At 32.2% G+C, this 21892-nt stretch overlaps 1 non-coding gene across 1 annotated transcript; it reads right to left on the bottom strand.

The window, feature by feature from the left end:
* Positions 1-3379: 3379 nt before the first annotated feature.
* LOC128036275 (small nucleolar RNA R71) lies at positions 3380-3486 on the bottom strand. The gene has a single exon (XR_008193073.1). It is a non-coding gene; the product is annotated as a small nucleolar RNA R71 (small nucleolar RNA).
* Positions 3487-21892: the final 18406 nt, after the last annotated feature.

Here is a 21892-nt window from a genome sequence, read left to right as displayed (position 1 = left end):
TGTAAAAATTTCACATCAAGTCATTGTATTTTTACTATTTCAATAATTTAATCCCTAATCGTTAAATTCATCAAAATTACTTAACAAAATACTTATAAATAATAACTAATACCTCAAATTCATCATTTAACATCTAAAATCACAAATATTCATCAATGGAAAATTCAAAATCTTTAACAGTTTCAAAAACGAAGGTACGGGCTAACTGAACCTAATTGCAACGATCTCAAAAACATAAAAATTACTAAAGCAGGTAAGAATTACTTATCATGCATAAATAAATCACCATGGCCGAAACTTAGCTTAATTTTCCATGGATATTCGGTATTTTTGAAGAAGAAACCACAAAAATGATAATAATTAAGCCTTTTGTTTTAATTTACTTTAATTTAATTTATCAAATTACCATTTTAACCTTAGTTAATAATTTAATAAATCACCAAATCCATGTCCATATTTGTCCACTAACTCCTTAAATGGTTTAATTACCATTAAAGTCCCTTTACCTTTATTCATTAAGCCATTTAATCACTCAAATCCAATAGTGATCAAATTTTACATCATTTACGATTTTATCCTTTTTAATTAATTAACTATCTAAACATTAAAATTTCTTAACTGAAACTTCAAAACAACCTTAATAACACTCGTAAATATTTATAAAAATATTTACGGCTTGGTTTATAGAAATGAGGTCCCGATACCTAATTTTCTAAAACCACTTGACTTTAGGGTCTTACCACTTAAATCTAATTAATCATTCATATAACATAAATTACCTTATCAAAAACCTTTTTAAAACCATACTTGACTTGTAAATATTAAATAATAATATTTACGAACTTACTCGTCGAATTTGTGGCTCCGAAACCACTATTTTTGACACCACTAAAAAACGGGTTGTTACATAACTATAGTATAATTCCATGACATTTAATTATTTCTGAGCATAATGTAACCAATTCATGATTTATATACCTAATAACATGACTCAAATTTCAAGACAGATACACAGATTAGTCAACCTGCATCTCAATCTGACACCGCAGTACATCATTGGATAAACCCAATGAAATATACTGGCATACATAATGCATCATCGGACAAGCCAAAACAGTTATACTAGCACATGAGATGTTGATCTGTCGTAATTTAGTATAGCAGATTAAACTAGTTTTCACATTTAAGGAGCTTAAATACAAGCATTTTCGTTATGTTTTAGTTAAGTTTTCATAGTGTTATTTACATTCAATAGAATATGCAAATTGAGTCTATTATTGACCTTAGGGGCCGAATGAGGCCAAAGGGTGAGCTAACGCACTTTGTGAGTGTTCAAGAGACCATTAGAAGGTGTACTAAATGGATATTGGTCACTATGTTGCAACATGGATGACTCGATGTCACAAAATAGGAAACAGAATGAAGAAAACTCAAGACTGCCTTCAATGTTGTGACACAAACTGAAGGTGTTGCTACATACCCCTAAAGATAGCTGCAGAGGTTATATTGATTGCTTTGTCATGACACAAGTCCTAGTGTGTCATGACATCAACTCTGTGACGGAAACAACACAAGAAGCAGGGGCATTTTGGTCTGCATAATCAAACTTTAAGCTCGGGAATGTCAGCTAACCTAGGGTTAAGGACGACAGCCACCCGAAGGCTATAAATAGCCTCATTTTTCACCTGTTATTGACATCATTCCTTCAGCCTAGATTCTCTCATGTAAATTTAGTTTAGCTTTCTTTCTTTCTTAGGGTTTTAGATTTATTTCAATTGTTCTTGTTGATTTTAGATTTATTTCAATTGTTCTTGTTGATTTCAAGAGATTTGAATTGTGGAAACATTCAAACTTTGTGGATTTGTGCTTAATTTCAATAAAATCAGGCTCTTTCATTTACTTTATCTTGTCGATTTAATTATCATGCTTTCTCTTTACATCGATTATATATTATCTATAGGAGCCATGAGAAACTAATCCTACTATGGGGGATTAGCGAACTGTTTTGTAGGGTTACTTAACAGGTCAGCTGTTTGGGGAAGGAAGAACGTGAAACAAAAGGAAGAACGTGAAACAAACCCTAGGCCTAACAACCCCGGGAAGTCATCAAGGTGGGAATTAACCCAAAATTGGTATTGTCCATCCATGAACACCTTAAACCCAAACCAGTCTGAACTGTAAGGCCGGAAGATAAGTAGTTCTTGTTGACTCGTTATGTTAGTGGAAGATCAGAAGATCATGCTATGGTAATGACTAGTTGATTAATGAGAAACCCAAAATGACATTTGATAGAGATTATCGAAGAGAGCTAATCACCCATAATCAAATTTGATTTATTCTTCCTTTTTAATCTCTTGAATTTAATCTTTTTATGTTATTTTGTTTTTTTACTATTATTATAAAACCTCAAAAATCCTTTATTTCATATTTTTATACTATAATAGACTTAAAAGTATTAATTAGATCTTTTAGTGTTTAGGTTAGAATTGGTCTGGCACTCGCTTCCCTTAGGTAATATCCTTGGAGTACTTACCTACTTCGTTGTAAAACTATATTACAACTTGACCCGTATACTTGCGGATACCGCATTGTCTTTTTATATTTTATTGTAGTATTCACACTCTGGATGTTTGTGCTTCTAAAGGCAGTCAATTTTTTTGTGCCATTGCAGGGAAGGCAACGTCACTAGGTTAATTTTATTTTTTTCACATAAAAGAATAATTAGGAAATTTCTCAATTATAGATACGATTTTATTTATTATTACTAATCTCTTCTTTTTGGGTTTAGTGTAGGGGTACGCCTATTGTAGCGGCCACATATCCAGAGAGAATAATTCGAAGGAATCACCGACAGCAGCAATAGCAGTAGCAACAACAGATGCAAGAACAACCACGACTAGCTGCAAGTAACATACCCCGTAAAAATCCACTGTTCGGTGATGCTAATGATAACGCCCTAGGAAATCTACCAGCACCACAGTTACTCGCAAACGTACATATGGCTCAAAACGAAAGAACCCTAAAGGATTATGCTTTACCAAGTGTAGACATGGTTCAAGAAAGTATAGCAAGGCCGACGATTACAACTAATTATTTCAAGATCAAACCGGTAATGATTTAGATGATCCAGAATAATCTGCAGTTTAGGGGCATAATAACAGAGGACCCTAGTCAATATTTGAATCGGTTTCTCCAACTCTGTGATACTTTTAAGTATAACGGGGTCACTAATGACGCTATTCATGTTTGGTTGTTCCCCTTCTCTTTGATCAATAACACATGTTCTTAGTTAGACTCGTAGGCACCAGGGTCTATCACGATGTGGGACAAACTCGCTGGAAAGTTCTTACAGAAGTTCTTCCTGATTAGCAAAGTAGTTCAACTAAGAAGAGAGATTGTTGTCTTCAGACAAATGGAGGAAGAAAGTTTCTATGAGGCATGAGAACGCTTCAAAATGTTGACTAAAAAATGCCCCAACCACAGATTTCCTGAGTGGATGTGACTGCAGGCATTTTATAATGGGTTGGATGCAAACACACGATCTAGATTAGACGGAGTAGTAAGAGGAGCCCTTACGAATAGGACGTACGAGGATGCATACGAAATTAGTAAAAATCTGGCATTAAATACTTGTCAATGGCCAATTGAACGCTTCACATATGGCCAGAAACCTGCTACGATCAAAGCTATTCAAAAGGATGATAAGTATCAGTAGATAGTGGATAGACTAAACCGTATCAAATTTGCTTCTACACTATTTATGCAGGGAGGAGACAAATCGCTCTTTTATTATATCAACAATATTGCCGAGGATATGAATTACGTCGGGAATAAGGGTAGAAACCCTTATTCAAACACTTATAATTCTGGTTGGAGAGATCACTTGAATCTGATATAGAGAGGAAATAAAGGTGTAGGTAATAGTTCAAATAAAATTAAAAATACTAATTATCAACATCTTTATTTGTAGAAACCCCAAGATAGGGCCAACCCAGGTGACCATACTACATGTGGTCAACGTCTGGTTAGAATTGAGAGAGAGATGTAGTCAATTAAATAGATGAAATCTAAGTGCACCAACTCAACAAGGACATTGACGAAGCTCGAGGATTAAGTAAGCCAATTGAAGAGCATGATGGGCGACATCAAAAGAAAAATTGGCACAGGTATTCCTAGCAATACAAAAGAAAATCCGCGGAGGGAAGGTAAAGAGCATGTAAAGTGATAGCCCTTCAATCGGGCAAAGTACTGATTAGCCCAGAAAACCCTACTCTAGAGGTACCTATAGAGAATACTGATGATCCTCAAGAGGAATCCCCAGAAGCTGAAGAAGAACCAAGGCCAGAAGAGGTAAAGACACCATCGGCTGAACTAGAAAAAGGAACACCTAAAGATGTCGAAATTACAAAGATCCCATTCCCTTTGAGGCTTGAAGAAAAACAAAAGAGGGATGAGGACGAATTTGTAAGTTTCTTGAACTTATTTAAAACATTAAATGCTAATCTACCTTTAATTGATTTAATTGAGAATGTTCCCAAGTATGCCAAGTTTTTAAAGGATATGATAGTGAGGCGTAAGAAAATTAAGGTAGGCGAACAAGTTAACTTAAGTAATTCTTGTAGTGTGATTATCTCGAGATAGGTACCTCGAAAACTGAAAGACCCGAGGAGCTTTACTATTCCCATAGAGATAGGGAGCATCCATTTTAATAGAGCTTTATATGATTTAGAAGCTAGTATTAATTTAATACATCTATCAATTTTTGAAAAACTCAGGTTAGGGGATCTTAGAACTACTCAAATAACATTATAGTTGGCTGACAGGTCTTCAGTACATTCAAAAGGGGTATTGAAAGATGTGTTAGTCAAGGTGCCAAGTTTCATTATCCCTGCAAATTTTGTGGTGCTTGATTTTGAAGAAGATCAGGAGATATCGATGTAACACCCCCTACCCGTATCCGTTGTCGGAATAGGGCACGAGGTATTACCGGAGTTTACTGAACATTTTCAACAATTTTGAATCATTTATTATTCATATTCTAAAAATAATCATAATTTCCCTCTATTGGGCTCTTGAAGCCCAAAACATTTATTAGGAACCTACTGGGATTAAATCGGAATCATAGAGAATTTTTCGCAGAATCCTAAAAATATATATATATTTTAATTCTTTTTTATTTCTAAATTAGGTGCAGGGTTCATACGGTCGTATCACATAACAAATCTTTTCATAAGAAATTGCATAACTGAAACCTTTCCACTCTTTCATAAGCTCAATTATATCTTCATCTAAGCAGTTATCATTCCAATGCTCCTTATAATTAAACATATTACCATTCAACAATAATTTGGCACTTGCCTAAACTTCAAGCAACAACATTGGTTAGCGTACTTTAATATTGACAAACTTATTTTCTCGCCATGTCTCACTTAAATTTATTACTCGTGTTAATACACATAATTTTCCTTGTATCAACGTATCAAAGATAGTCTCATATTTACATGTCATGATACATATCATTTTCTTGTTGTTTCTTCTTAAATATAAATTATTCAATTCATTATGACAATATTTCATTTACCATAATTTTTTATAAGTTCAATGTATATTTATTCCATAGTAGTTCATAATCTTGAATATGCATAATTATCAGGCAAGTTTCACATACATGTATTTTCCATGTCATATTTTGTATCATTTCTATGTATTTCAAGTTTAATTTCATGATTTTATGTACTTATCATTTTCTATTTTTATCAAGTTGAATTTCTCGGAATTTCGATGGATTTTCAAGGGTACACTTTAGTGTACAAATTCGGGTCCGTCAATTCATATTCATGTGCGCACATTTTTCAATTCAGAGAGCACACTCCCGCGAACCTCATTTCTTACAGCGGGATTACTAGTCCAGGCTAAATCCCTTGTAACATAAACTCATAGAGTATTGTCGGGATTACCAATCCAGGCTAAATCCCCTGCAACGACAATTACTCTAATGAGCTTGGATCTGAATTACCAGTCCAGGCTAAATTTAGACCCTAATTCGGATTACCCGTCCAGGCTAAATCCATTTTCCACATATTCTTAAGAAGGGCTATATCAAGATCACCCGTCCGGGCTAGATCCTTTTTACCGTCAATTCCTTTTCAAATATCCATCGAATTTTTCTTCCATTCAACCGAGATTTTTTTTCTTTTTATCAAATATATCAATGTTTCATCAATAACATACATTTCAAGCATCTAAGAATATAATTCAAGTTACACGAACTTATCGGGCTAAATTGCAGAAATATCAAACTTTCGAGACATTTTGGTAAATTTTCATTTTTCTCAAATTTCCACCCAAATCTTGATCGAAATTAATATTTCATTCAATTTATTAATTTAAATGATAAAACAATTCATTTCATGCATTTTGGTCATTTTGACATTTTACAAAATTACCCTTAAAATTTTACTTTTATTCAATTTAGTCCCTGAACCTAAAACATGTAAATTAGCTATTTTAAAATAAACTCATATTAGCTGAATATTCACATATATTATTTTTCCTCCTCCTCCACTCCATTCCACATTCTTGATATATATATTACCACTATTTACTTGTTTACTCATAACAAGTTGTTCACTTGAGTTATAGTCCACTAAATTAATTATATCTTAAGCTACAGAAATCCAAATTGATATCCGTAAATTTTATCAGAAAATAGACTCACATGTATTCTTACCATAAAATTTTCATAATTTTTGGTTTAGGCAATAAGTACAGTTTATTCTTTAAAGTCATCCATGTTCTGCTGTCTAATAGTTTTGCCCCTTCTTCACTAAAAATTAATTATCTCCTTGTACAGGATTCTGATGACGTTCACATTTATTCCTTTTTAAAACATACTTATTAAGGATTCTAATCATATAAATTATAACTCATAATAATTTTTGTACAATTTTTAATGATTTTCCAAAGTCAGAACAGGGGAACCCGAATTCATTCTGACCTTGTCTCACAAAATTTATTATATATCATAATTTATAATCCATTGATTACATCGTTTCTTTGATGAGAAACTAGACTCAATAAGATTTAATTTTATATTTTTTCATCCTCTAATTCAATTTCCATGATTTATGGTGATTTTTCAAATTTAACCTCTTGTTTACATCCAAAACTGTTTTAGTGCAAAATGTTGATTACTAAATTTATAACACCCTTATTCCCTTTCTCGTAGTATTTCCCATCACTTTCTCTTATTTTTCTTTACTAACATATCAAGAACATAGAACCTTATATAATAAAACCCTACATTAACGTCAATTTCATACTTTTTCAATAATATCAAACTCAAAAATATATTGAAATCTTGATGTTCTTACCTTGCTCTATTGATTTCAATCTTTAACTTGATTTTCTCTCTCCTCCAGCCTTTATTTCTTGAATCTAACTTGATATTCTAGCTCCCATAGTCTCCTTATCAATTTTCTCTCTTGGTGGCTATGGAAATTTCTTTGAATTCTAAGTGAAAATGGTGAATTTTTGGTGTGAGGAGCAAATTGTAAAGAAAGCAAAACTTTCTTTCTTTCTTTCTTCTTCACACGTTGATGCATGAAAAAATGGTGGGATGATGGGTTCCATTTTTCTTTCCACACACACACATATATATATATATATATATATATATATACACCAAATAAAACAATAAAATATCATTAAGAAAAAAAATCAAATCAAAATATAATAAACTAATATTTATTTATTTATTTATTTAGTCTAAAATATCTCCAACATCATCATTATTTTCTTGATTTCTCTCTCTTCTAATTGACCATTTTTCCTTTAGATCTTCTAAAATTCCATCATTGAGTCATCACTTAATTTGGTAAAATTACAATTTGGTCCCTCATAATTCTTCATCTATTCAATTTGGTCTCAATTCATCCATTTTCCTTAGGTTCTAGATTATTCCACCCTTAAAATATTTACACTATTGATCCTTCAACTTTTTCATATTTACATTTTAACCCCTCAAATTTTGAGTATTTACTATTGGGTAACAAAACTTTTCTCACTTTTACAATTTAATCCTTTCTTGAATAAATATGTCATAATATACTTCCCAACGTTGTCATAGCTCAAAATTATCCTTTTTGTCACTTTATTTCCTTACTATATCAAAAATAATATCTTACTGTAAAAATTTTTGGGGTATTACAACCAGTCTTAGTAGGAAGACCCTTTTTGGCTACTTCTAGGTCTAGGAAGACCCTTTTCGGCTACTTCTAGGTCTACCATTAATTTAAAAAAGAACAAATTAACCATGAAAATCAATAGTGAGACAGAAATATTTAAATGCAACCATCAATTTAGTGAAGAGGAAAGTTAGAAAAAGTTAAGAGAATAGTGTAAAAAAGTATTTATTTCTAACATTCCCAGTGTAAAAAAGTATTTATTTTTAACATTCCCGAATCAAAGGATAGTTCCTCTTATGCGTACAGACAGAATAAACAGGTTTAAGGAAAGAGACAAGTGGAAGAAGAGGAAATGGCACGATGGATGATAGACGATGGACTAATACTGATAGAATGAGAAGATCGTCTATTTTTGAATCGACAATACTGCTGGATGAATCTATCAATAAAACTTAAAGGTATTTGAATTGCTTAAATTTTTGTAAATTATTGTATTTGATACGTGTTTATTGTTAGACCAAAACATCCCCAAGATGGAAATTTGGGTTAAAACAGAGTTGGTGTCGCAACACAACAACCCTGTGTCACGACACTTCGCGCAAAATACAAAAATTGATGAAAAGTATATCGATGTCGCAACATGGCACCAACGTGTCGCGACAAAGTAGACAATTTCCCCAAGATCTCCAAACTAATGGATGTGTCGTGACATGGAACCCCTGAGTCATGAAAATAGTACAATGCTAGGGATGTTGCGACACGGAACCCTTGTGTCGCGATATCGCTGCAATTTTTCTACAGGGTTGACCTGACCCAATTGAGTAACCCGACGGCTAAAATTTAGTTTTAACCAAATTTTACCATTTAAAACTCCTATTCTTAACCCTAATACCTTTTATAAACATATTTAAAATCTCTTTAACCTTTTAATCCTCTCAAATCTCCTACAACTTCTCAAACCTTAAAATTCTAAATCCAAACTCCTTCTTGCAACTAGTAAGAATCCCTCATCATTCAAGATCTTTTGATGTAGCAAACGAATGGAGCACACAAAGGAACCATTTACCAACACGAACGACAAATACTTCAAGATTTCTTCGAGGTTAAGGGTTCCTAACTCAAACTTTTTATTATTTTATTGGATATTGCTTAAATTGGTTCTTAGTTTAAACATGTCTCTTAGAAAAGTTATAAGAACCAATAAAACTGAACCATCGATGGGTCCAAACCCCTTAATTTTGTAAACCCGGATATTGGAAAATATTTTACTGAACTATAAGGAAAAACCTTTATCTAAGAAAGGGGATTTGATCTGTTGATAATCATGTGTAAGAAAATATGGCCTTTAGAAAAATATCATAGGTGTGAACATTTTTGGACGATCTCGAAAGAGAATGTTGTGGTCCCTATTGTTAATGAGTTTTATGCGTCTTTATGGGACCAAAATTCTAGAAATACTAAAGGCCATATGTGGGATATGATACTTGTGTGGGGGAAGGAAGTGCGAGTAACCCCTCGAATTATTTGCGACTTTTATAATGCCTCATACTATGAGAATGATTTTATTGATGAAACTAATCTAGAATTTTTCTGAGATATAGATATAGATAGTATTATAAACTTTTTAACTAAAGGGAGGGATGAATGGAAATATCACGCTGGTACCAACATACCAGTATCTTTTTGTCAGGTAATTATGTTTCCTAAGGCTAAGATGTGGATTCAATTTGTGTGCACACGAATAGTACTTGCTTTAAATGTTTCTAACATTAATACTTTTGGAGCAATTTTACTCTATGCTAGTAGGTCTGCATCAGTAAATGGATCCACCAAAACATGAAGAGATGCATTAGTGGCCAGAAGGTGGGAGTTTTTTTCCCCATCTAGTGACAGCCTTAAGTAAAAAGGCAGACGTGTACCTATGACATCCACTGAGCAGTAGCTGAAACCTTCTCGAAGTATTATCGATGATACCTTGTTCCAACAGTACATAGAGTTGTGAGCCAAACAAGTAAAAAGATCGGAACAAGAGACAACAAGAAGCGATGGCTACAGTAGTTTTGTTATAGAGGTTAACACGAGCTCAACAAGACATTGGTGAAAGTAGACATCCAAAGCTAGATTGAATGATACATTTAATGCAAGATTTAAGACCAATATTTCAAGAATTTGGTAGGCAGAACAACATCCAGGTCCCTAGTTACATGCCTGATATGTTTAGGCCAACACAGAAAGAAGAGGCGCAAGAAAACGAAGAGGAAGAAGGCGATGAAGAGATGGATTTCGAGGAGGATGCTTAAAACATTGTTACTGTTCTATTTTAAAAGACTTGTATTAATTTTTGGATACTCTTGATTTAGACTCTGTAGGAGTAGGATTAATAATAGACTTTTAGTATATTGTATTTTGTTTAAATTTTCTATTTAGGAACCCAACACGAGGGAGACACAAATAATTCCAGCTTCACACGATCAAAGGAGGAAACTCCCGCCATTAGTAGTTGGAGCGCCAACGACCAATCGAGTAACTTCTTCCCTTATCTTCTTAAAGGCTACATATTGATGACAATGTGTCAACTAAAGTGTGGGGGTAATATAAGAAATTTGTTTTTTTTTTTTAATTTTCTTATCTTTTGGTGTGCTTGAGCTTGTAGAAATACAAGTGATTGGTTAGGAGCATGTATATAGGTTGCTTGTGTTTATGAACAAATTTGACATGATGGTAGGTGATTTTAAATTTTTTAGCATTAGACTACTAAAGTTCTATATGTTAAACTGTAAATAGGTATTAAGCAATCAACTATACCAAATGATATAGAAAATACAAGGAAACGAACATGCTAGTATGAATGATAAATGGTTGAATTTGAGTTTATATGGTTGATTAATTTTGTGCATGTTGAGGTATTTAGGGATGACCTAAGGCATTGTTTGGAACACATCCCGAGCCAAAAATCCAACCTATCAATATTCACCTTTAGTACTAATTTTTGAGCCTTTTGACACTTCTTGATGAACCTCATTACAAACCTCAAGCCTAAAAACGTTAATTATATTTGCCATTTTTCTTTGGTCTTGCACCACACGATTATAGACGTCTGGCCATACGTATTGAGGATTAAATAGATACATTATGGCGGAGTTTATAAAAACAGAGTGAAATATGAAGGATTAGTATGATATGAGAATTATAGGTTAGCCTGAAAGTGCAAAACAAAAGAGAAATCCAAAAAGAAAAAGAATACGAGTAGAAAAAGTTCTTGAAAAAAAAAAGCATTCATGAGCGAGATGAGTTGAAAAAGAAAAGTCACAAAGTCACAAAAGATAGAGAAACCCGTTCATTAATGCACAAAAACTCGTAGGCTAAATATAGTTACTATGTCATGCTATGATTTCCTATACCTGGAGAGATAAGGAAGATGAGAGAATGAGAATTAAAACGGTGAATGAGTAAGGGTCACTGAAGGGGGAAGAATAGGGATCAATACGATGTGCCAAAATATTTTCGTGTTTGTAGCCCTTTTTATGCTTGCTATTTTTGAATTACATACCTATCCTAAGCTTCAGAATGTTACAAGCCGAAAAGTCCTATGTGATCTAAATACCCTTATACATGAATAGACATCATAGTAAAAATATGCATAAACGACTATTTGTATTCTGCTCGGATAATTAAAGTACTTAGATGATTTGTTGATGGATTCCTATAGGTGAGACATTTAATACTTGTATATTGTGTAACGTACTGAAGTTAGATGTTTGAAATCAAAGGTGGTAAATCAACTGTTCATCATGTTGAAATTGTTAGTAAGCATAAAATGCCTAAGTCATATGCTCTGATGTTAATACTTGTATCATATTTGCTTAAGGGTTGTCGTCTTATTTGTCATTTTTGTTTATGTTGCTTGAGGACAAGTAATGAATTAAGTGTGGGGGAGTTTGATCTACCTTAATTCAATGTAGCAGATAGTTTTCACATTTAAGGAGCTTGAATACAAGCATTTTCGTTATGTTTTAGTTAAGTTTTCATAGTTTTATTTACATTCAATAAAATGTGCAAATTAAGTCTTTTATTGACTTTAAGGGCTGGATGAGGCTTAAAGGTGAGCTAACACACTTTGTGAGTGTAAATGAGACAACTATAAGGTGCACTAAATGGATATTGGTCATTGTGTCACAACACAGATGACTCGATGTCGCAACATAGGGAGCAGAATGGAGAAAACTCAAGACTGCTTTTGATGTCGCGTCACAGACTGAGGGTGTCGCGACATACCCCTAAAGATAGCTGTAGATGAGTATATTGATTGCTATGTCGTGACACAGGTCTTGGTGTGTCGTGACATTGACTATGTGACAAAAACAACATACGAAGTAGGGGCATTTTGGTTTGCACAATCAAACTTTAAGCTCGAGAACATTAGCTAACCTAGGGTTAAGGACGACGACCACCTGAAGGCTATAAATAGGTTCATTTGTCACCTGTTATTGACATCATTCTTTTAGCTTAAATTATCTCTTGTAAATTTAGTTTAGCTTTCTTTCTTTCTTAGGGTTTTAGATTTATTTCAATTGTTCTTGTTGATTTCAAGAGATCTGAATTGTGGAAGCTATCAAACTCTGTGGATTCTTGCTTAATTTTAATACAATCAGGCTCTTTCATTTACTTTATCTTGCCAATTTAATTAGCATGCTTTCTCTTTATATCGATTATATAATGTCTATAGGAGCCATGAGGAACTAATCCCTTTATGGGTGATTAGCAAGTGGAGGTATGATCCTTTAATTGTTTTGTAGGGTTACTCAACGGGTCAACTGTTTAGAGAAGGAAGAATGTGAAACAAACCCTAGGCCTGACAACCCCGGGAAGTCATCAAGGTGGGAATTAACCTAAAATTAGTATTGTTCATCTGTGAACACCTTAATCCCAAACCAGTCTGAATTGTGAAGGTAGAAAATAAGTAGCTCTTTTTGACTTGTTATGTTATTAGAAGATAGGAAGATCCTGCTAGGGTAACGACTAGTTGATTGGCGAGGAATCCAAAAAGACAGTTGATGGAGATTATCGAGGTGAGCTAATCACCCATAATTAGATTCGATTTATTGTCCCTTTTTAATCTCTTGAATTTTATCTTTTTATATTATTTTGTTTTTATTACTATTATTATAAAACCCCAAAAATCTTTTATTTCATATTTTCCGTACTATAACATATTTAAAAGTATTAATTAGATCTTTTAATGTTTAGGTTAGAATTGGTCTGACACTCACCTCTTGGGTACAACCCTCGAAGTACTCGCCTATTTTATTATAAAACTATATTACAACTCGACTCGTATACTTGCAAATACAGCTTGTTTTTCTATATTTTATTGCAGTATTTACACTCTGGATAGTAGTGCGCTCGGAGGCGGTCAAATGTATCTACGAGCGAACCGAAGCAATTATACTAGCACATGTAGTGCATCATCAGATAAATCGAAGCAATCATCCTAGTACACAATTGCATCATCGGATGAACCAAAGCAAATATACTGGCATGTAAGTGCATAATTGGATGAATTGAAGCAAATATATTGGCATGTAAGTTCATCATTAGATGAACCAGAGCAAATATACTGGCACGTAAATGCATCATCGGATAAACCAAATCAAACATACTGGCACATAAGTGCATCATCGAATAAGCCAAAGTAAATATACTAGCACAAGTAGTGAATCATTGGCTAAACCGTAGTATAAACCCATATTGTAACACCCCTAACCTGTATCCGTTGCCAGATTAGGGTTCCGAGGCATTACCGAACAAGACACAGTTTAGCACAGTCATTTATCACCTTTCATACACCAAAGAATAACGATACATTTATAACATTATCAAACTTGAATATCCTTAATTCAATTATTTTAAATTCAAATATATATATGATAATTACAATTCAAATCAATCATACCTTACTAAGCATGTATTAGAAATAAACACATTACAAAATTCAAATTAATTCAATTTAAACATACATCAAAGCTCAATCGAACATATTCTATAATTAACAAATTCGAACCAAACTTGTATATATCGAGTCATGTTCAAGTATATAATACTTTCAATATTCGATTTCCTAAATCCATTGTATTAACGACATTTTCATAATTAAATCATATTCAAGCATATATCCTCACTTTTCATATACAGGAATATGTACGTGCATAATTTCATTATCTAAATATCAAACTTTGCATTTCATAACTTCGCATATGTACATAATGAAACCAATATGTATACAACTTAATGTCTAATCACAAATGCAACATTAGTAACATTATATTTTAGCCTTACATACCTTTAATGTCATTATATTATACACATATGCCCATTTCAATGAAATCATTCGATCATAAACTATACACACTCAATACAAATCAACTTATCCTTTAATCGACTAATCCAATAAATTTATAAAAGTTAAATTCAAACTTGTATTACTTACTTAACTATCATTACCCTAATTTGTATGTATCTTATTCATAAATTTTAAGCCTACTTTAAAAATCATTTATATATATCATTTAAAAGACCAAAACATGTATATTTATCTATTACAAGTTTATGCATATGAATACACCATTTTAGCCATATCCAAAAATCCATACAATTCATATCATTTTACAAATACAAAATCGAATATTAAGTCCACTTGCATGAGCAAATCGTAACTTTATTAAATACTCTACGCTCCTAATTTATTTCATAACAAATTGGCATCCATAAATAACCTCATAAATTGTACAAGATTTAGCCATTAAATCATAAGTCAAAATATGTCATTTCCTAATCAAACCATATCGATTCAAATAATAAAATCATACATATCACTTCACATTTTCCAAACCTATATCCATACACCAATTTATAGCATAAAACACACTTCCAAAATAGGTCTAGATCATGACCAAATATACACATGTTCTTCCATACCTTATAACCGTATATACACATGCACATTACTAGTTTCTTTCAAATCAATTTATTAATGTAAATATACTCTTACAAACCAAATTTAACTATCATTTCATCTATGATTTACTTAGCATTTCACTATATGCCATAACCGAAGTTCTCTTAATTACTAAATTACATAACAATACCTTAACAAAGCATATCAAACAAGATTCACAAATATTTACTTATAAATAAACCATAGTCGAAACACCAATACCAATACCAAAACCAAACATATCACACATATCATATATATATATATATATATATAAAACACATAACCAAGATTAATTAAGCTTGAATATCATTTACCTCATTGCCGAAGCACGTGACTAAAACACCATAACATATATATACCAAACTCACTTCACTTATATGCTTCATATAAGCTCACCTATGCCGAATTATTTACCACATTCTTAACAAAACATATCAAACATAATTCACATAAATAAATATGCCATAGCCGAGATACCAAAATCAACATATCTAACACTTGTTCAAAAGCATAAAAACCATGCTTAACAAAATAAATAAGCCATTTTCGCATGGCTCATATTAACATACCCGAAATCAAACATATTAACTAGACTATACATGCATAAGTTCAATTTCAAACTTAGTAAAATACCGAAAACAATACTCGATAGTGTGATAGACTTCTCCGATGATCGCTGAGCTCATAACCAACTTCCAAATCTACAAAATAGAAAGCGATTACACACAGTAAGCTATCAAAGCTTAGTAAGTCATAAGCAAATAAACATTTAATCATTTACGTAAATTAAGCTAGACAATTAGTAATAAACCATTATAATTTCACATATAATTCAATTTATCAACTTATATATCAAAACTTATATAATTTGTAATAACTTCCCTCTTTACCAAATAATCAATTGATAAGATAACTAATCATCACTTTCCTCAATACACATATACATCAAAGGCCAAATACATATATATTCAAATATGCAACCACATAATTCATATTTCACATAACTTCATATCATCAATTCAAGTATACAACTTACCTTATTTTCGAATAGATAATCAATTATCACATACCTGGTCACTTAGCCTGATTTAAACATTCGTACACAACTTATCTTTACCAGTTGAACCATTCGGAATTAAAAAGGATACTCGGATAGTTGGAAGGCTCGTACAATGCCAACGTCCAAGATGTGGTCTTACATGTAATCACATATCGATGCCACTGTCCCAGACAGGGTCTTACACAAATCAAATACGATGCCAATGTCCCAGACATGGTCTTACACGTATACACAATTCGATGCCAACGTCCCAGGCGTGGTCTTACACAAAAATACATATCGAAATCCTATGTCATGACATATGTATCCTAACTATTCCTAAGGCTCATACGGGGCTTTCGGACGTCGTAACTCAGTCGAAACGAATTCATAAACATAGCTCCCAAGCTTGTACACATTCGGCTAATACATATATTTATTCACATATTCATTTCAGCACATATAATTCACATTTAATTAAAAATTATAACATCTATTTGCTTATAAACTTACCTCGCATATCGACGAACGGAATAGACGACTATTCGATTATTTTTGTTTTTCCCCGATCCAAATCCATTTTTTTTGGTTCATGATCTAAACATATTCAAATTAAACTTATTTAAACATAATTCCATTCAATTTAATCCAAAAACACTTAAATGGGCAAATTACCATTTTGCCCCTGACATTTTACACTTTTTACAATTTAGTCTCTATTGCATAAAACACAAAATACACAAAATTTGCATTTATCATGCTAGGGCCGAATATTCCTATAGTCCATCTAAGTCCACACATTTCATTTATTTCACATTTTGACCCCTCAATTTACACTTTTCTTAATTTAGTCCTTAATACACATTTTTATCAAAAATTACTAATTAAAACATGAAAATCTAACAACATATATTTATTTTCCATCATCTAACAACAAAAACAACAAGCTCTCTTCAATGGCATATCACAAAATACACAACCAATTCAAAAATTCAAGCATGGGCTTTGTAGTACTCGAAGCAACGATCTCAAAAACATAAAAATCATCAAAAACCGAAACCGAAATATACCTTGATTGAGCTTAGTAATGGCCGAATGCTTCAAAGCTCTTTTCTTTTCTTTTTCTTTAGCAACTTTCGGCAAGATGAACATGATAATGCTTTTAATTTATGTTTTGTTTTATTATAAATACATTATAATATTTTATTTACTAATTTAACATTTATAAGTTAATATATATAACATATAATATAAGGTCATTCTTGACCATTTTCATCCACTAACTTATATAGTGGGCTAATTGCATCATAGAACCTCCAAATTATAAAGACAACAACAATTAGGCACTTTCATATTTAACCATTAAATTTTTATTTTACGCGATTAAGCCCTTTTTTCAAATTTAGCAGACAAACAATAAAATAAATTCACGAAACTTTCACATATGTAAATTCACACATAATTAACAAAAAAATAATATTAAAATATTTTTTAGACTCGGATTTGAGGTCACGAAACCATTGTTCCGATTAGGGTCAAAATCAGGTTGTCACACATATAGTTAAGAGGGTAACCAATTTCCAATTTCATCACATAGTTCAATTCACATTCCATTATTCTCAATTCATCATCAATTCACCATTCCAGTATAACATATAACATGTTTTAACTTAATCTCATACCAGGTACCACATATTAATTAAATCATGCTATTTTTTATTTTATTCAATTCAGTCCTCTATCTCAATATACCATATCAATCACCACAATTTAACTCATACAAGTATTATATGCTCATCTCATTACTAAATCATGAAATTTAACATTAATATGCAATAATTAGATTGATCTCAGGTAATAGAGATACAAATCGAAAGCTTGCGTCACTTGTCGTCGGCTTTCCCTTTCCTTTTCCTCTCGACGGTCTTGCGTCGTCTTTAATAAATTAATGGTTTAATGCTTGAACCCTAAACTTTCTTCTTTTATTTTTTTTTTGGTTTTCACAACCTGGGGAAGAAGATGATAACATCTTCCACTAAGCTTTTGCTTTTATATTATGATTAGTTTATTAATTAATCTTAATTAGCTTAATTAATTAGATTTAGTTAACTTTAATCATGTTGAAGCTAAATTAATAACATCCAACATCATCATCCACTATCAACTATTAGAAAGTGGTTTATTAACCATTTTGTTCCTTTGGATAATTGCTATTTAAGTCCCCAAGTAATTTTCTAATTAAAAATATTTGGTGATTCAACTTTTACAATTTAGTCCCTAAGCCTTAATTAACCATAATTTTAGCCAAATTGACAAACCAAATTCCAATTCATTTATACATTAACTTCATGAAATTTCCTATTTAATATTTACGGACTCGGTTTACAAAGATAAGGTTTCGAAACCATTTTTTCGAATGCCACTAGAAACTAATTGAGTCGTTATAGTTTCCCCGCCAGTCTAACTACTGAGTTGAAGTTCCAACTCCTTTTGCAACACACACTGTTGGAGCCCTCATGGAATTCACTGTCTTGATCCTTCCCAGTTCTTTCTCAATGTTGATTACTAAGATTCTGAGCAGTGTCTTTGTAACACCCTATACCCGACCCGGTTGCTAAGCCCGAATATCAAGTTGCCATACCACCGTCACACATCATACACATTATAAAATATCATATTATTAAGTTAAACACCCTTTATCTTAGCATTTGTTCGGGTTTAGGGTCAAACATGTATCAAACATAATTAAAACATGCCAAACATACTTCAAATGAACTTATGATAACAATTAAACATGTATTGGGACCACTTAGCAAAATTCCAAAGCAAGTTACGTAGGTATCGATACTGAAATTGAGGTATCGATAATTTCCTTATATGGTATCAATATTGCTTGAAAAATCGGTACCAAATTAATATTTTGTTTCTCGCCTAAAATCAAAACACAAGAAAATATTGGTACATTTTGATAAGTATAAATTATTTTACCCCGAGTATCGATACTCGTGATACGATATCGATACAAAATTATAATATTTACTTCCTAAACTTTCGAAAATCATAGAGGCATCATTTTTAAAACTCGATTACCGATACCTCTGCCGTAGACATAAAAAATACAACATAATAAGGAAAATAATCCATTCCAATCATAAACCGTTCAACATGTAACTAATACCTCATCAAATACATATCAAAATAACCACAATAAAAGATCAATCATCGAAAATATGTCCGAATAACCAAACAACATAACAATAACAATATCCATAATCCCTAAGAATAAATAAGCTATGAAAATAACCGAAACATCATGGAAACATTTATGTAACAAGTCTACCACATTGCATTTATTTCCTTAAAACATAAATGAATGAACCGACACCTACGAAGTAATGCAAAAGTCTTGCTTGGATCACTCCCTCGGAACTACACCGCTCACACTAAAACTCAATTAGTCTACAATGGTTTAAATAGGAGTGAGTAAGCTTAACAAGTTCAGTGAATGTTCAGAAAAACTATCTTTAAATAGGAGTGGGTAAGCTTAACAAGTTCAGTGAATGTTTAGAAAAACTATCATGCAAACGTATCATCATGAAATATCAAACAACCATATAGCACAATTACAACATTTCAACCTTAGTGTCGTGTTATTTGTCCATGCATTATTTATTGACTTCGTTACACAATAATCACATGACATTTAAACATATATCATAATACTAATAATCATATTTAAAGATAATTTGACACTTGAGCTATGAAACGTAAAAGTGGGCTATATCACCACTCATCGAAAACACGTATCTCCAACACACCAAAAGACTCATAGAGTCAAACATATCTCAAAAAGTGAAGCATAAAGCTAACACTCTCCCATACACCAAACATGTCCCGTTGAATGGGACTTAGCTCACATTCCCTTATCTCTCCAACATGTCTTAGGGCCTCAATACCCAAATCACATAAAACATATAGGTGAGTACTCACAATCCTATGGCATGCCAACTATATCCAATGGTCTCTAGGTTCACAAGGCCAAAATATTTGTTATTAAACATACGCATTACTTACTGTTTGCTGCACCTTTCACTGCATAATCACATTATAATCACAACATATTCACTGTCACATGGCACGTATAATATGCCTACAAATAGCTCTTTCACAATAGTTATCATAAGCTTATTACACATATCACAATATCACATTTTAATCCACAATTTCACAACACATTTTCACATACAAAATCATAAGTATGACAAAATTTACACTTGGAATTTAGAGTAGGGGTTTATGCTATTTCTAAATTCCCAATTAACGCAATGAATCGCGTCTACAAGCAGCGATTCCAAACACTCACCAATACACTTTCGCCAAAAAGTCAAAAGCTTAAACTAACCTTTCATTTAACTCGTAGAAGGTCTTAATGAATCCTAAGTTTCAATACAATAATCCACATAATAACACAACCAAAAATCAGCCAAGGATCCACCTTAAACAATAAAAAACATAAGCCTAAGCTATGTTCTCAAGTAATCGAAAATTTTAAAATAACCAACTTGAAATCCAAATATCTCTGTCTATACTTATACTTTTTGCCTAAAACAAATTACATTCATCTAATTATTCACCGATGACTAATTTTCAACTTTTAAACTATGCAAAACTACCCAATTCATGGTATCAACATTTTTCGACATCTTTTGGCAATTTTTAAGAAAATTCATTAAAACTCAAGAAATATTTAACGAAACCTTACAGTAAGTTTAGAAACCTTCTAATTATATCAGAACTAATTGAAAAACACTTTGAAACCATATTTTTAACTAAAATCTCGAAATCCACCATTAACGATCCAATTTTTAACTTTTATTTAAAACATGCGATTTAACGGCAAAAAACTCAATTTAAAGCATCAAATAACATCAAAAACTAATAAGGAATCGAATCATTACCTTAGTTGAAGAAAAACTGAATGTTTGATCGAAAACCCAAAAAACCCAAAAAATTAACAATGGAGAAATCTATAGTGTTTTTGGATATTTCTCTTGAAATTCTATGGAGGTTTAAGCTTGGGTATTGATAAAAACCAAAGAAATATAGTTTGGGAATCAAAATTGAATGAGAGGAACTTTTGAAGAGTAAATGACGACAACACAAAATAAAGAAGAAGAAGTTAATGTGACTTTAATATAGATGGACTAGGGAAATAAGATATTTTAAAACTTTGGTATAATTGTTTTATAACTACTCCTAATTTGAACCCTTTTACAAAGCAGTCCTTATTTTAAAATTGAAAGTCTTTTGGACATGTTTTTTTAAAATTAATTTAATTTTCTAAAAAAATGGATGAAAACATTCCCGATTACCATGTTCACGAAATTCCCGAGCACTCTAGAGCTAAAATTTCCATTTTACCCTCAAAACTTCTAGGCTCTATTTTGGGGTGTGACAGTCTTTAAACATGAACAAATCTGAAGCGCTCATGTCAATAAGGGCATTCAATCCTCTGCCTACCAGAGTGATGTTTACAAACTTCAACCTATTTCGTTTACAACCTTTGTTGGCTTCGGCGCAACTCAAGATCGAACCAAGCTTCATCGATGCTTTTCCTGGCTTATCATCCTCTTTGATGGTAGAAAACACAGATCGTTTCAGACTGTCTAT

Source organism: Gossypium raimondii, chromosome 13 (assembly GCF_025698545.1).
Source record: "Gossypium raimondii isolate GPD5lz chromosome 13, ASM2569854v1, whole genome shotgun sequence".
In the NCBI taxonomy this organism is placed as follows: Eukaryota; Viridiplantae; Streptophyta; class Magnoliopsida; order Malvales; family Malvaceae; genus Gossypium; species Gossypium raimondii.
This window is presented reverse-complemented; position numbering and strand designations above follow the sequence as displayed.